This window comes from Ischnura elegans, chromosome 12 (assembly GCF_921293095.1).
Source record: "Ischnura elegans chromosome 12, ioIscEleg1.1, whole genome shotgun sequence".
In the NCBI taxonomy this organism is placed as follows: Eukaryota; Metazoa; Arthropoda; class Insecta; order Odonata; family Coenagrionidae; genus Ischnura; species Ischnura elegans.
The window spans coordinates 2,454,741-2,473,308 of NC_060257.1; the positions used below are offsets into that span (position 1 = coordinate 2,454,741).

At 38.9% G+C, this 18,568-nt stretch overlaps 1 long non-coding RNA gene across 2 annotated transcripts; it reads left to right on the forward strand.

The window, feature by feature from the left end:
• The first annotated feature begins 4,946 nt into the window (after positions 1-4,946).
• LOC124169153 lies at positions 4,947-7,245 on the forward strand. 2 transcript variants are annotated; one of them, XR_006867040.1, is made up of 6 exons: positions 4,947-5,035; positions 5,870-6,039; positions 6,147-6,318; positions 6,403-6,569; positions 6,652-6,792; positions 7,231-7,245. It is a non-coding gene; the product is annotated as an uncharacterized LOC124169153 (long non-coding RNA). The 2 variants fall into 2 exon arrangements; XR_006867039.1 differs by lacking the exon at positions 7,231-7,245 and adding an exon at positions 7,109-7,153.
• The last annotated feature ends 11,323 nt before the right edge of the window (positions 7,246-18,568 follow it).

The window sequence follows — 18,568 nt, forward strand, 5'->3', positions numbered from 1 at the left end:
CGTGAGTTGTAAGCCTAACCTTCAAACTACCATCATATTTCGCCGGAAGGTAAACGTAACAGCCCCGTTTATTTCACCCCATTTTTTGATGCTGCCATCTATCGGTTGTCGTTCCCACTAATCCTGCTCCTTAATCACTTCTCCAAACCCGCATACGCGAACTCGTCCGTTCGTGGCAGCACTGTAAGCGGCGGGTGCCTTTATTATCAGAATAGGGTGGCTGTCCGTGTGGAAGGGATGAAGGGCCATGAAACTTTGGCCAACCCGCTCGTTTTTCGCTATCAATTATCCCCGCCCTTCTCTTTCCCTTTATCTCCTTCCCTTCATTTTCCTCCACCTGCCTCCCTCCCTTCCTATGCTCTTACTTTCTTCGACAGGTTGTGTCATTTCATTCTCTGTAGCTGACAATAGTGGCTGTTATATGGACATTTGCTCCCCATGTTATTCTCCATAAGCTGATCGGAGCATTGTTTGTGAATGATAAAAAACAGCAAATCGCACGATCCAATGTACGTATTATGATTATGTCAATACATAAACGTACGCTACATTGCTGGAGGGAATATCTATTCCATAAAGTTGGAAGCAAAATTTAAAAATATATTTTCATAATTCTTCGCTAGCAATGATGAATTTTTGAATTTATGCTCAGGAAACTGGTTCCCACACTTCTTTTCTTCACTGTTATTATATGAATTCTTTTGCTACTCATAGGCATTGGTCCTTCTCAGTTTCCCGCATTCATTTTTTTCTGAAAATTTTGGAGCCTTTTCAGAATTAACGCTGGTCAAATTCATATTCTTCGATGCATTCTTCCCGTAAAGAAGCCATTACACTAATGAAACTGTCCATTTTTAGGCATGTCGACGATGAATCTATGTATCATACTGAGTAACACATATTTTGTCTAAATTCTAAAAATACACATATTTTACCTTTAAGTGAAAATCCGATTGGTATGCAAGAAATGTTAATATTTAACAGCTGGTATGCCATAAGTCTTCATTTTTATTTTTTGTCAACCTTGTTTATATACCAATTAACCAGTTGAATTTATTTTTTTACCACTGGTTCATTGTCTTATTCCTGCATCATTTTCACTCCTTTTTTCACCAACGAATGAGTGGAAATAGCATTATATGATATGACTCACTTTGGTCGCTGGGGGGGCTCTGCCACCCCCCCCTCCACCCCACCCCCCCCCCCAGACCTCCCGAAAAAGGATGTTTTGATCGCTATGGAAGGTGTTAGACTTTTTGAATGCCGCTTGTTACTGACGGATTTTTTACTTTTCCATTGGCTAGATTAGATATAAGTAATATTTACAATTTCAAGTAAAACGAGCGTTTGGTACGTCGCACAGTGGGCTGAAATCGAAAAAAGCTGGACAAAACCTCGAAAATGTTTTTTTGAGTATGGAAGTTGAAACTTTGCACAGTTGTTACCAACACATTAGTGCATTTTTTGGCGCAAAATGTTTTTCATAGGCTAATTTTTTATATAAAATACATAGCCTCAAAGTTGAACAAATTTGGCGCAAATTGCCCGCTTTGAATTTTTCTCGAAATTCAGCATGTTTAAACTAATGTCACACCTTTAGTAGTAGAGGGTGGACGGGCAAATACCAACCAGCTGCGGGCTGGTCGGCTGGTTGTAAAATCAATTTCGTCTTTTAGGTTAGAAGCAGGCTAATAGAGCCGATTTACCCATCCAAAGGGTAAAATGCACGTGCGGAATTGTCCGAGTTTCAAGTTAGCTAGTTTGCATTCGGGAATTTGGTAAATAGTCACTAGTCAGTAGAGATTGATAGAGGAGCGAATTCATTTACCTAAAGTGACAACAAACCAAATTGAAATGAAATGGTAATAATCATGTTGGAATAAAACATATCCACAGCAAAGACTTTATAGCGCTTTATGATGTACGCTGCGACACGACATTCCATGCGCCCAGGGAGCAGCCGCTGACTGCGCGGCACGGTAAAAACATCGATTTTATTTTGTTTGTTGCGAACGGTCACAGATTATTTCTGTGGATGGAGACTCTAAAAGGCTTTATGCAATTACGATGTAAATATCTGAGAGCAACTCGGGGTCCTTCTTTTTATACAGCCACACACGGGAAAAAATGTTACTGAAATTAGCGTCCGCCATTTTGTACTGCATTGACGATAAATATTACAAGATAGTAAATAAATCAGGTTGCAACAAAAGGAAAATAAATTTATTAATAATATATCATAGCTTTTATACAATAAATTTGCTTAAAATGATTCACTATCCAACATCCGTCGAGTACGGCAATTCCCGTGGCCAGCAGCCAGCTCCGGGCGGTGCCGCACGTTCGAAAAATCGATCTTAATTTCGGCGTCGCAGGTGGTCGCAGCTGCACTTCCGATTATCATAATCTACATACTATTTAGTATATGTGGTGTAAATATCTCGAGGTAACTCGGTGATCCTTTTTTTAAAATCCTACATAAACACAAAAATTCGACGAAAAACAGGGTCCGCCATTTTTTATCGTTTTGGTCACAATTACGACAACTAAGTCGTGAAAGTTGATGATAATCAATGATAACAAACCGTTTAACAATTTTATGAATTTTTGTTGCTATTGACTTACTACTAAAGGTGTGACATTAGTTTAAACATGCTGAATTTCGAAAAAAATTCAAAGCGGGCAATTTGCACCAAATTTGTTCAACTTTGAGGCTATGTATTTTATATAAAAAATTAGCCTATGAAAAACATTTTGCGCCAAAAAATTTACTAATGTGTTGGTAACAACTGTGCAAAGTTTCAACTTCCATACTCAAAAAAACATTTTCGAGGTTTTGTCCAGCTTTTTTCGATTTCAGCCCACTGTGCGTCGGTTACAATATGAAAATAAAATATTAATGAAGAGGAACGTTTTTCTGAGGGACTCAAAGATTAAAATGGATTCCTATGAGTCTGACAGAGATTCTAACTTATTCAATTCAAATACAAAATAACTTTGAGAGTATGTTCCCCTATAACACTCAATTTATACCTACTTAATATCATAATATAACGAATTTACGAAATATAATGAACTACAGTAAACTACATTTTAAGTGATAAAGAATTATAGAAAGCGAGTAAACACTGTGACTGCAGTACCCTTACGCAAGCTTAAGAAAGGACGATACACACAATAGAATTACGTAGTAACTAAATATCAATATCTAGAGAAAATGCACAAAGTGGAGATCCTTAGCATGAATTGGGCCTAGTATGACGAATTTCGAACTTACGATTTTATTGAAAGATTATTCGTCATGATCGCGAATGATACCACTTAAGGAAAACTTCTGTAACTTCTTTAATGAGTCGGTATACACAAACATCTCCTTACAGCCTTAATATCCAATATAATACGAAATTAAATCATCTGGTGAGTAGAAGATGACAATTTTTGATGAACAAGGCATCATTAATGTCATACTTTAGAATATATTTAAGCTAAATAACTTAGTCACTCAATGACACGTGCTTTTCGTAAGACAAATAATTGAATAAGAAATACCTATAACTGCACTTATCCTTCATATTCTAAGCTTAGTATCAGAAAAACGACGTAAAGAAGAATAAAACGTTATCGCCATCACAAAGAATGAAAATAAAATCATTTTTACCTACCTATCTTTCAAGGAGGGTTTGTTTACCTTATATTTCTCCTCTTTTCGTTTGAATACGCTTTGATGTGATCAAATTTTTGTTCATACGGAAAGAAGCCATTAAAAGATTGACTTTTCAAAAATTACTAAGTAAATATCCTACCTTATCTTTATTATCCTTTCGTTTTAATTCTTTTATCTTTTATTCCAATTTAGCTCCTCTTGTGTGCATAAACAAATATGTTGCTATGATGTTTTATTTGCAAGGTCGGTAAAAGGCAGGTCGTGTCACGCTCCCATAGTGCATTTCGGTTTGACCATCTTGGTTCCCGCCTGTCTGTTGTTTACATGGTGTTTGCACAGGGCATATGAATTAATTTCAAAAAATTGTGTTCTGCAGTGCTCCGATTTGCTCCAATTCCTCGAAAAACGGAGTAAGAATATTTCGTTTTCCTTCTGATCGTTTAAGAAAGGCTCTGTGGTCGATAGATTGCGGAAGAAACAAATGGAAATCTACAATAACATCGCACATTGTGAGGTAAGGAAGTGACAATATTATAAGCATTTTTTGCCTGCATTTGTACTTTGTAAATATTTATATATTCAACGTAAGTCTTAATAATTCTAGTGATAGTCTATGTCAATGAGGGAACGTCACATAGTAGAAATATAGGCTTCTCAAAAGTTGTTGACAACGCTGTTGTCATCAGCATAGTTTGATACGGATTCATCACGTTTTGCCTTGAAATTATGTTAAGTAGGTAATGCAAAAGTGCCAAACTTTTAAATGTTATTTGTTACTTCGGGTCATGTTTCATATTGAATAATAAGGAAATGGTGCATTTTCATTGTAAATTAGTAGAGTAATCGGATCGTATGTAAGCTCGCTTGCGTCAGTATACATTTCTTTAATTCAGTTTTATACGTGCAATGGGTAATGCCTTCGCTGTACAGAAATACCTCAATTTTTACGAATATTATTATTTAGGTTTGTTTCACTGCGGAGAAGTTAAGAGTGTCGTCAACAGGATGGTCGCAAACTACATAAACGAACTGCCGTTCCAACAGCGATTTCTGGAAAAAGGTATGTATTCTGAAGATAAGTTATAGAAAGTTTGAATAACTTTACATAGTTATAATATTACAAATCGGCGACAGCTGAATCTAGTCTTTTTTAATAATTTCAGTTTTTTATGCACTTTTGGAAGTCGTTATAAGATGTCGTGTTAAACTCGTGCATTCGTTATACGTTATGCATAGAAATTCTTGCTTCCAAACAACTCGGATATCAACCCGTGTGCTGGAGGAGAGTTGGTGGAAGAACCAGACGTTCCCGACTGTCAACAGGACGAGATGTTGGTGATTAATTAGGATATCCGGATGCTGAAAGCAAAAGTAAGTGTATTACGATAACTATGGAAAAGTATTTACAAATTATGATTGTGAAGTTCAATGCAACCATGTACGAGAAAGTTATGTAGTAGAATATTGAATTATCACTTGTTACGTTATTTGTTTGACTTTCAGTTAACTTTTTTGTATCAGTGCCGTTGAAGTCATATTTCCATGATACTGATATTATACACACCGAATTGCAGTAACTTATAACTTCATACATGGACTCCTTCGCATATAAATTTATATAAAGCCTATGTACTGTTTTTGACGTTGTCTGGTAGTTTTTGAGAATGTCTCAAAGTATATCTTCATTTAAAGGAAGGGTCTATTGACAGGAATTTAATTAAAGTGTGAGCTATAGGGATATCAATATATGGCAGTTCAATTATTTGACAGTTATTTGAGTGCAGTCATTGTGTGTTGAATTCATGGGAATAAGGACATGTGGTATTATGTGAGGTTAAGTTATTGAGAGTGTAACATGTGGAAAAAATAGACCTTAAATCTTTGCTATTATTTATTTACTGTGTAAATGGTGCAACAACATCAGTCCATTTTATTGTGGATTAGTACAAAATTTGAACATCATATGGCCAAATTCATGCAAAAAGTAATAAATATTTAACATTGTAATAGATACTAATCATTATATGTGTTAATAGATTACCCACTGTAGGATGTGAATCAATACGGTGAAGCCTAATGAAAATGACCACATACAATTTATAATCTGATATTATTGTGATGAACATTGCTTTTCGCAGGCATTACCAGTCCTTCCTATGCAAACTATTTCCAAGGTTGTTCCTATTATTTCTGCCATTTTTTCAGGTTGAACTATGATGAGCTAGTCAGGTGAAGCAGCAAGAAAATAAAAATGTACTCATGAGAGCTAAAGCATTTGAACTGTGGAATGACTGCTGGATAAATTAAGGAAGTAAGTGACAGTCTTACGAGGAATACTGCCTAAGTCTTAGAAGCTGTTTCATAAGTACACAGGTGTAAGTAGATGTTTCTTTCCATTGTCCTCCCTTGCAATCGCAAAATATTGTTATAAATTTATAACATATTACCAAGGTTGTTTTTATCATTATTGTCATTCTTCTAGGTTGAACTAACTATGGTCTATGGTCAGTTGAAGCGTGTACATATTACTCATGAGAGCTGGTAAAATCATTTGAATTGTAGAATTTTGCTGGATAATTTAAGGACAATGTGACAGTTTCCTGGGGGAGCATTATTGAAAGAAGTCATAGATGCTGTTCCACCACCATAAAGGTGTAAGTAGATGTATTTTATTCATCCAGTCCTTCCCTTGCAACATATTTCCATGGTTGTTCTTTTAATTCTAATATTTCTTCTAGGTTGATACATGATCCATGGTCAGGTGAAGTGTGAACATGTTACTTATGAGAGCTGGTAAAATCATTTGAATTGTAGAATGTAGATAGAGAAATTAAGGAAGCAAGTGAGAGTCTTATGGGGAACATTGTCGGAAAAGTTTATGAAGCTGTCTCATAACCACACATATGTAAGTAGGTGCATTTTTTCATCTTGTGTTCCGTTGCAACATATTCCCAATGGTGTTCATATCATTATTATCATTCTTCTAGGTTGAATTATGATCTATGGTCAGTTGAGGCATTAACACGTTATTCATGAGTGATGGTGAAATCAGTTGAATTATGGAATGATGGCTGGAGAATTTAAGGAAGAAGTTGGTTGCCTCATGAGGATTATTTATTAAAGAAATGGTAAGTCATGTAAGAGAATTAGAACTTGTTTCAATAATGTTAATGTGCACATTTTTCCCACCCTTTTGCAGGTTACAAAATATTTTTGTAGGATTAGTTTGGGAACTGGGCAGTATTTAATAATGGCATGAACTAGCTTGTGTTATTTGAGAATATGATACCTCATGTATTGCTATGAACAGCCTTTCATATAGCTGGCAAATGCTGAATGACATGTTAACTTTATTCTCATGTTTGGTTAATATGTGAGATTTTACAACCTGTGAAAGTTATGTAGTATGTATTGTTTCAAATAGTCTTTGTAATTCTACTTCAGGTGTACAAGGATTTTATTTGGATCTTACATCAGGGAGAATATCAGTTTATTTTAAGAAGTTGATGACTTTAAGTATGGAATTGCTGGCCTTTGGTATACTTATTATATGTTGTGTTTTCTAGCAGCCTGGTGCAATGGTTATTGATGAACTACTTGAAGAACAGTTATTCTTAATCCAGGATGATAATACACATATTATAACTATCCCTCTTAATGATCAATACACACTCGTATGACTTTTGTGAATATAGATACAGTTTTGTGATTAACTTAACCGTGGAGATTGTAGTGAATTATAATATAAGAATGTGATTATGATGAGCCTGGATGATTTATTTCTCTCTCCATCAATGCAACATTATTAGTATAGTTTGACTGCATATTGACATGCACCATATCTTTCCTTTCGGGGTAATCTCCTGCATTTAGCTGGGTATTAATCATTTCGTTTCATTTAATACCCATTATGTCTGTACCCCACCCTGTATCCATAGCGCATTTCAAGGCGCAGTATTCTACTGGATTTGTACAACTACTTCCTACAATTTAACATCCATCCATTATTTACTTCCATAATTGTCTTGTCATTGTTAATTTTATGAGTCTAATTGCTCAATTTGGAATGCATTTGCTCCGTGCAGCATTTGCTGACTTAAAATCAGCGATTGAGTTTGGAATCCATCCTATTCTAATTAATGTTCTGATGTATATTCATTTATTGCAGTTATTTGTAAAATCTGTACCTAAAACTACTAAAATCTGTACATAAAATGTACCTAAAGGCTCACCTGAGTGCACACTGACATCACTGTGTCAGATTATTTGCCGTGATTCTTGGAATTTCTTCTTGGCTTTTACCGACCTTGTTATTTGTATCTGATCGCCGCGCCGCCATTGGAATTCGGTGGCCATTTTTTGAACTAATCCCCATACCCAACTTTTAATTGAATAGACAGACAAATAATTGGAAATTTATAGTTTTCATAATTTTTCCTGGGGTTTCAGACAATTTTAGAGGGGGTCTTCATAAGACTTTTCGTCGTATCTCGTTTCGTTCACCCCAAACATTTGTATGAGTGAGTGAATGAATGAATGAATGAATGAGTGGACGTTAAGGGGCTTTATGATATATAGATTAAAAATGCCAAGTATATGAAAATATTTAAATTGTGGAGAGTCGAAATCTTATGTGTTAAATTTTCGAGTGCCTTTTAAAAACACCACATAGACTTAAATGTGTCTCAAAATAACGTGAATCAAATAATTACTGCAATTCAATTTGAATTCGACGTTTATTCGTGGTTTGTTGCATGGTGGCTAAACCGTTAGGCTGCCTTAACTCTTTGGGGTGGAATTGGCTATTTGTTTGCTTGTTCTGGTGCACCAGGTCAGTGGTTCGCTTTTCATCGGATTCGGAAGACCGGCTGGTTCCCCTTCAGAAAAATTGGTGCATTGGCGCCACGACGGTTTTGTCCCAAAAGAGTTCTTAACATTCAAACTGGGGATATATATCGAAATTCTTTTTTCTGTGCCACCAGTTGTTCACCACTATTCTCGCGTTTAGTAAGATAATTCATATTGATGTGATAGTGTTCTGTAACACAGACTACGGAACACCTTTTCACATTTGAAACCTCTATTAGCAAATGAAGTCGACAAATTCGTCTCCCACTCTCAGGACTCGAATCGACTCCACCGCGGCCGCATAAGGGTGCAACGGAAGCGAGGCCCTTATCTCCCGTAAATTATTGTCCTACCTGATGTCCCTTAGCAGAAATGACAGTTTTTAGGGTTTAACTTGCCTTTTTCTCCTTCGTACTGATATAGAGGGCGATGAGTAATTTTTGCGCTCAAATGGTGAAGTTGTGTTTTTCGTTTGGATGAGTTCTTGGTAAGTGAGGTTTTTATGGCATTTTTTCCGGAACTTAGGTGAGAGGGAGGGAAAGAAGGCAGTGAGTTTGGGAAATAAATGGTGCGGGAAATTAATGGATGACTCCAGATAGTACCCACGGATTTAAGGACAAAAACTGGGGATTTTGCAGAGAATACTCCGTCAGTTATCGGAAGAAACGTCGAAATGGTCATTGAAGTGTATTCAGACGTGACCAACGGGACTAAATTTCACGGAGATTTTTTCGTGTCTGTGCAGTAAACCACATAAACAAATATTTGGAAACACTTCACTCGTGCAACTTGTGAAGAATAACTCTAGCTGAAGAAAGATTTCGTGCTTTCCCGGCGAATTGACTTGGTAAAGAGTTCTCGGGATCGCCACCGGGTCAGGAACTCCATATCTGCCAACGTTTCGATGTCCGACTCGGTCATCGTCCTCAGGGCTGTGAATGGTAATTCACAGCCCTGAGGCCTCATTCACAGCCCTGAGGACGATGACCGAGTCGGACATCGAAACGTTGGCAGATATGGAGTTCCTGACCCGGTGGCGATCCCGAGAACTCTTTACCAAAATAACTCTAGCTGTTAAATTTGAGAATATTTCCTCGCGATCCACTGTACTGTGCAACGTTGTCATGGAATAATTTTGCTTAGCTTAGCTTTAATTGTTTTCTATTGTGATAGAGTTATAAACATAAAAAGGCCTGAAATTTTCCGTTTGGGTCCGTCGCCCACTTCTCCAACAATTTACTATCAAAAAGCGACGACGGCCAAAAGTTTTTTGCAAGTAAGTTGATGACGTCACGAGCTGAAGCCAAGCGGGTTACCACCACTCAGCTGCTCTTCCCTTCCCCCGAATTGGCCTCGCGTGGTTCCTCACTGATTATGCTCCGGTAAGGAGTTCTCTCCCGAATCTTGCTTGTTTTTGAAAGGAGTAACACCAAGGTCTGACCTGCAATGCAAAGTGTTCTCCATGAACATTTTGATTCCGCCGTATGGATCATTGCGAATTTACGATAATGTATCTGCAGCAGATAAGTAACATAATCATCCGAAATTGTTCCTTTGAAAAATCAATATGGGCAAAAATTCTACAAAATTTATAAAATGTCTTGCCAGCGACCTCTTCCACTTTGATAACACCTCCATTCAAGCAGTATAGACCTCTAGCATTGAGTCAAAGATGAAGGCATTAATCATGCGGAAAGTTATAAATGCTCAATTTCGACAAGAAAGACGATGATGCTGTAACGTTTTCCAGTTTTCCACCGCATTCTTTTATGTCTGATGATAACAGCTTCCCCGACGACAGTGGCACTGTCGTCATCAGACTCCAAATGGGACCCTCGCTCCCAGCCAATCAGAGAAAACGTGACAACCGCAACAACCAGCATTATAATACGGATCCATCTAGCTTCAAACTCCGATTCTGAGTCCTGTGTGCATGTTTGATATGGGGAAGAAAGTAGAGTTGTGGATGTTGAATCGCGCCCAATTGGCAGGAAGACATAACAGCGAGAGATGGATGACGGTAAAAACTTAAAGTTCAGCTTAAAAGAAACCAAAACAAATAATTGAATATTACTTATTGTAACTGAAAATGAAACAAAAGTGCAACAAAAGGTAAGGTGTTAGCGGAGAGATGAAAAAATTCACCCAGTGGGAAATTCGAGAAAATTTACCAATATTGCTCGTCGCGAAAGCATCAGACGTTACTAAATTGTGTAAAATAAAATGACAAAATGAATTTTTCTACTTGAGCAATGAAAATTTTTTCAATGTATATTAAAAGTTGTTCATTGTAAACTTCCCTGTTCACATTAACCGCACTCAACACCGCCGAAGCGCAAATCAATACTCACAAAATATCGATTCTGCTGTGAAGTGGACAGTGAATCAATGAGATCACCGAAAAGGCAAAATCACAAGGGCCTTCGGCGTGGCCAGAGAAAGCGTGAATGAATACATTGTTGGTGCACATACTATTTGGGTGGTCAAGTGTTCAGAAGAATCAATGTGTAGAAGTCGGCTTTAACTTTTAAAAACCGATTCTGTGGGGTGTCTCTTCTCTACTTCCGACAGATTTCCCGCAATCTCCGTTGCCTCCTTTCATTACTCTATCTTTGGAGGACTCGACGAACCCGATTGGCCATCTTTCGTCGTGAAATGCCACCCGCATAAAACTTACGTATGTAATATTTTCAAGTAAAAGAAAGCAATAATAAAACGAAATATTGGAAACAATTATCGATTCAGTAATTAAATTAAATTATTATTATTATTATTCACGTATTTTATTCATGTAAGTATTCATTATTTTTTAAATCTATCAGGAAAAATAAAGAATGCTGGTTAACATAAGAAAAAGATGCTGCTGTAAATAATTGGGTCTACATAAAATAAATGAGAGATACCAAAAGACCTTCTGAAGTGCATCATTGTTCCAATAACGAAGAAGATTGCAGCCACAAAATACGAACACCTTTAGCCTAATCTCACATGTATCGAAAATTCTAATTAAAATAATACTGAGAAAAGTTCAAGGAAAGATAGGGGACATTCTGAGTGGAGATCAGATGGGATTTATTAAAAGATTGGAAACAAAAAAGGTGGTTCTGACGTTGAGGCTTCTCATTGACAGACCAATGCAGAGAAATGAAATTAGTTATTGAAAATAAAAGAATAACACTTTGTAAGTTTCACTGAAGTATAGTATCCAAGTGAACCTTACAAAGTATTATTCTTTTATTTCGGATATGGAGAGGTTTCACGGAGTCAAGCCTGAAGTTCTCCGTTAGAAATTACTTGTATTGGCTCCATTGACTAGGAAATTGCGTTCGACAAGGTTATCAGGATAAACAGTGTTGAAGAAAGCAGGAGTAAAATATAAAGACGAGCACTTCACTCGTTCTTTAGCTCACGCTACCACGGGGGCCCTGCATACGGGACTGTCCCTTTATTCCTTCTGCATAAATCCCATCGCTCATTTATTATGCAGTGCAGATATCGCATTCCCAAAGACATGCACGAGCCTGCTAATCTCAGTCCAGCCATCTGCCGGCGGTAAACAGAAACAAGGCCACCGCATTAGACGGAGGTGAATAAAATTAGGATCTAAAGTGAAGCATTTGAAAGGCGAGACTCATTTGAAGGCCATACTTATACGGCGAAAAGGCAAAGTCCTGGTCAATGCAACGCCTCGTCTGCGAAAATCATTTCTTTTAATGAAAAGATCCCAGGGGCTTTTCGTGTAAAGGCAGCGTTTTTAGTTTTTAATTGTCGGACAGTACACCACCTGCGTCATTTGCCATAAAACCCTGCAGGGAGCCCCTGGTATCTTCCTTCGCCACCCACTCTCCTCCCTCAACATCCGGGACACTGTTCTGGTCACAAATGACCAGGACCTCAGTAACGATCACCCAACGAGAGAGAGCTCTTAATCACACGCCGTAAGAGGAATATCAACCTCGACCGCCTTCCGCCGAAAATGCAGCTAATCCTGTCTGTTAGATATACATAATAAGCCTGGAGCCCTTGCCAAACTAAGCAATATATTGTGTAAAACATTGAAAAATAGCAAATCATAAATAAGTTTAGCCAATGATAAATATTTAAGGCTCACGGGTAAAATTCGTTCATTTTTGCCTACGTTTCTAAAATTCCATTTTGGGGGCTAAATTGCAGGTGAAATAGAGTTTATTTCGATTGAATTTAATTTTTTAGCAAATAAGTCATCATATGGTAGTAAATAATCCCACAAAAAGTAATAATAAGGTAAATTATTTTAAATTAGCATCAATCATAGTGACGAATGACGTACCTGTGGAGCTATTTTCAACAAGAAATTCAGCCAAGGCTGAGAAAAAAACAGAAACTGAACCCTAAGCATTTCACTAAGTAGCTCTCTTCTAGTTTCGTGAAGAAACTACCCAGAACTCACCACGAGGAAGAGGCTACCATCGAGTTCCACCCGTGTCCCCCAACCAACCTTCCAAAGGATTACGGGAGGATTGACGCAATGGTAAAAATAGAGGAAAAGCGTACCAGGTGTGGATTGGAGTGCGTGATATTTGTTGCACCCGAAAAGCTCAGGGGTAATGATTTGCCCACTTATGAAGAGATGGTTAATTGTTTTTGTACTCTCGGTACAGTGATGAAGAAAGTGAAAATACCATTATTTCTGTGAAGGGAATCGCAGAGACGGTGGCTTATGCCATTGAAGACATTTGTCATAGATCCTCTATCCAAGTGTTTGGATATAGGCAAACTCGCTGCGCTGCGCGCGCTCATTAAGGGGCTCTGCCCCTTAAAAACCCCTGTTCCGGCTTCGCCGTCTACATTTGTGATCGTTCGAAGAATTTTAGTTTGAATAATCTCACCTCAGCTAGGGGCCGGCTTCGCCGGCCAGGGGGTAGGTAGATTGTGTTTGTGATATTTCTTCGAAAGTGCGTAGTTTAGAATGGGAATTCCCTAAGGAGAGAGAAGAGGCAGGAAAATGATTATAGGCGCCATCGATGTGCAGGAGACCAAAAATAGGAAGAGGAGGATTTGCAGGTTAGAAAGAAGAAAGGAACACCCGAATGCTCTACCCTATTTTTTTAAAGATTTTCTGTTTTTAAGACTCAGGTGATGAAATGACATTGAACGAAGAGTTATGTGATGCACGTGAAGGAGAGGATTTCATGGAAAAAAGGTTTTTGTAAGTAATTTGAAATTACCAAGATTTGCCTCAGCCTGTGAATAATTCTGCATATCAAACAGTGCCTCTGCAGCACTTGCATCAGCGCACCTGATAGATATCGGGTTGGTTACTCAAGGAGTCGATGTACTTTTTGTTTACAAGAACAAAGTTAGAAGGGAAAGGGGAAGATTGTACACGTGTCCTCGGAGGAATGTGGGAACTGCTAAACTGCAAACGCTTTACTTCGACGAGAGGAAAGACTCTGCTTTCGTATATAGTCAATCAAAGCGAAAAACAATAGTGGAGGAGCATGTAACTCTCGTTCAAGAGCCCGGTTCACGCTACTTAGGGCATGTCACCCCATGTGTCAGCAAATCTATTGGCCTCTAAGATTCCATCATAAATTTTCTTGCGGAGGCAATGCTCAATATCGATGGACTACAAGCAATTGTGTGCGATGGAACTGCGGTTAACTCCGGAAGCCATGCCGTAGTAATGAGGAGAATGGAAATGGCCCTCAGAAGACCTTTGAATTGGTTTGTTTGCCTGCTTCACTGCAATGGACTTCCGTTCAGCACCATCAAAAGAACTGATGACCCTGGCAAAATTTGTTATCAAGACATCATCTCCATCCATACATTTCATAAGAACAAAAGAGACAAAGAGACTATAATTCAGGGAAATGTGATTTTGCGCACCCAGAGAATATTCTGATTGCAATGTTAGCCGATAAGCGCAGACAAATTCGTGCAATGACCATCACAAATACATCGAAATCTAGAGAAACTCAGCTCAACTCAGGGAGGAATTGAGGAAATTCGAATTTTCCTAAGCTAAACTTCGATGCTCAAAATTATGTCGACTTGGTTGACTGGGAAGCAATTGGGGTAAATCAACCACCAATAGTAGTTGGGATGACAAACTAAGACTTGGAAGCCCTTGTTACGGAAAGATCTGTATTAGAAGTACCTTTTCCATGCCACACACAAGCAGTTGAAATGATGTACAAATGATAATGTTGGCATCAAAATCCGTGTGAAGAACAGAACGCAGGCATGGATGGGCATTATAGTGCATAGGAGACAGAGAAATTCAGCCGAAATTGAAAAACTCGCTTCGCTCTTAAAATTCCATTCCTACTCCTATTCGACCGCTCCGAAGAAAAGGCCCTCACTCCTATCGCAGGGAAATGTTGTTCTCTGTTGCGAAGGCGTGGTCCTTTGGCATTGCCAAATTGCCGTCAATTGGACAAATGGAAATTTTTTCGGTTCTTTTGGTTTATGTGTCCGAGATTATACACCTATTTATGCAGTCAAAAAACAAAAATTAAATTACGTGCGCCAGGGGCGCAGCTAAGAATTAAGACTATGGGGGGTTTTAGGCACAACTAAAACGCAGGGGTGTGGAGTATTGCATACCCTTCAGGGTACGCAGGAGTTGCGGGGGCCGTCCTTTAGAAAATTTTTAAAAATAATGGTTCAAAATGGCGAGTTTTATGGTCTTCTGAGGAATATTTGATTAATCCTAACGCTATTATATAAGTAATACTGATTCACAGGAGTAAAATGGATCAAACTTGGAAATTCCTCTGAGGTCTGGGGGGGGGGTTTATCCCCCAAAATCCCTCCTCGCTGCGCCACTGGCATTTTGTTTACAAATCGCCCGGAAAGTGGCAGTGGAGTCGGGTGAGCCTAGGAAGTGGGAGGCCGGCGATGGCGGAGGCGATTCGCGGCAAACAGCCTCGGCCGACCTCCCGGATCCCCTTTCTGGAGTATTGCCGAAGAAGTGCAGTTATCACGTCGACACGATAGCTTTCCAATTCCGATCACAATATAAATTATAATATCACGAATATTGACGAACAGAAGATCTCCAACTTCCTCGCGTTCTCTTCAGCATACATATTTGTTCTGCGAATCCATTGCAACGATAGTAATCGTTTAAATAGACCCCACTTTAAGAATAATTACAGTAAAAAACCGAACTGAATACGGCTAAAATACAGCCTTAAATACTACAATGGATTTACTACAATTTATAAAAAATGCCTGCACGTTCATGCATATGCAAAACTTGTCAACAGTTAACAATTCCTGTTGTAAATCCAAGCAATTTTGGAACTATCGAAAAATATAGACACGATAGTACACCCCCAGCGAGTGAAGCTTTTAATTTTATCAATCGAGACACCATTGAAATCCTTAATAACACGAGGAAAGAATAGCATTTTACGTTTCGCTGTTTTGCAAACTATTTTCATTAATTTTTTCTCGTGACCACATCTAGCACGACGGTTAACAAAGGATATTTTCCAAGTTATCGGAGAAAAAAACAACGAATTTATTTATAAAATGATGGCTAAACATTGTCCTAAGCTCCTGAAAAGATTTTCATCCTAAATCGCCAATCGTATAAGAAACGCAGCACTTTCAATCATAACAACTCACCACGAATCCGGACGTTCTGAACTGTGCCTTAAATCCCAAAATATGTCTCAGGAAAATTGATTAATTCAGGTCGAACATGGTGTAAATGTTGGGCATTCGTAATCAAAACACGAAACCCTGCAATCTCAGCAGACACAAACGCACAAGGCGTTTCAGCACACCGCGTCACAATTATTCACGACGTCCTAGAATGCAATGCAGAGAGAGGCAAACAAAGGAGACAGATGAAGTGAAATATACCTTTGTAATTCTTTATTCACTATGAGTCGTTAGCCAAATAATTGGATGTTCCTCCAGCACGCCCGCAGTCCTCAGATTCACGGAGATAAATAAGCTATAATTAGGGATTTTAGCCAACATTTCTATTCCTGATAACGTGGCTTATCGAATTTATAACTTAATAACACCATTCTAAGCAATTACAAAGAATATGCTGCAAAGTATGGGAAAAAAAGATTGCTGTGCACTCACCGCGCTGAGGGCAGTTAAGAAAACCGATTCAATAGCGACGGAAGCGAATACAAGGAGTCATCCCAGTGCAGAAGAGGTAGGCATTAATTGACCTTTTATGTGATGGAATGGAGTGAGGCCTCGTCTGTTGGTACCTCCACCCATCAAATAGGGCGAGGGAGATAGCAACATCGAACAGAGGGACAACACTGCATACCTATCCACAAACAACGCGTCAAATACAACATAATGACCTCAGCATTTCCTTTGAGCTCTCAAAGCGTCCATTTGCTTTGGTTGACAACAGTTTCACTGGCATTGCAGTCAGCGTCTACCAATCGTCGAAGAACCAACAAAGACAATGGAAGCCCAATTTCTAATGAATGAAAGAGAATGAAGTCTAGAATTGTACTCACTCTTGAGAATTGGCTTGGGGTTGCTCTGCTTGCGTCGAGACATCCGGACCAGCCAATCACGAAACAGCACCCCACCCCGATCAATCCTTCAACTTATTATCCTTTTGGCATCAACAGCAACATCGGGTTTGCATCCTTGCATTCATGCAATTCTTGCAGAGAAGGCATTGCGTCCACCCTCCAATCCAGGCACATCCACGGTTCATCAGGGCCCATGACACTCACACGCAAAGAGGAATAATCAAAGAAGCAACGAATTGGAGCGGCATCTAATGTTGGTGATTAACACGCCATGACTAATAAATGCTCGAAGCGCAGACATTGTAACCGGAAGGCCTACAGGATAACTGATTACATGGATATGTCACAAGATTGACTCTCTCCACATCGCAGACCACCACCTAACGGGAGACACTTCGTGAAAAAACATTTCGAGTTCTCCGTTGTGACGAAGAGAAACAAAGATGAGATGTTGAATGGCCACTGGGTACGCTGTAACTTGCACTACATCACACTTCTTCACAGAAAAAATGCACATTCTTAATAGAGTGAATTGTTTCCTACATTCGACAAGGAGTTAGTAAACACACTTCCCATCTGTAATTTTAATGCCGGTGGGCGCGAGTCGGCAGCGACGAGATCGGCCCATTCTACCCATTCACGGGACTGGCCACCCGTCGACTGAACGGCCGCTTGCTGGTCGGGAGCTTAACTTCGCCGCCGACCCGCCAGATGGCAGTAGAAGACGCGAGGGGGGCGTGGTGGGCGGGGAATCTCACTCCAGTAAACCCCTCTCCCGTCTACATCCCTCTCTTTTTCGCTTCTCTGTTCGCATCACCAGACACAAACGGAAGAGAAGAGCACCTCATAGGTACGAGGCGGTTTCAAAGGGGACTCAAAAATTTAAACTATTATAATTAACAATTAGAGCTTCCCCTCTCCACGGTGGAATACAACTGTTGACTAAGCACAGAACCCAGCCTACATTCCAATGGCGTATTGCTCTGTTTGTGCCTGGACCTTCCCTCTGAACACGACAACGCGCAGTTTTACCTGTGATACCTATGTACATTATTTCAATTCCTCATTTAAGCTTAAAAAAATATTTTACTAATAAATATTAGCACATACGATACGTCTGAATAATTTTGCATAGAAAAACTTATGTTACTTATTAGCTACTTAGTATGTGTTATTGGTTTATTTAACATAGATATAATATTGTCCGTTTATGTTAATTTGTAATTATTTTAATGTTAAATAAAGAAGAGTGGTTGCATAGGAATAAAATTTCAAATCCCAGTTATTTCGTGAGACCTTGCAGGTAAGAGAATGTATAGACATTATCAATTAGGACTGTGGCCACAAAATCAGCCCCACACCAGGGATATTGCTATCAAGTCCAATAATATAAAAGCTCCTTATGCCCTCCCATTCCTCCTGACTCAACACAAATCCCAATGCACGCGAGCACCCACCGCCCTCGCAACCATGCTTACTCCATGAGAAATAGAGCGACCAATACAGCCACGATAGGCGGGCTAAATCTGAACGGGGTACAGATGTATGTCTT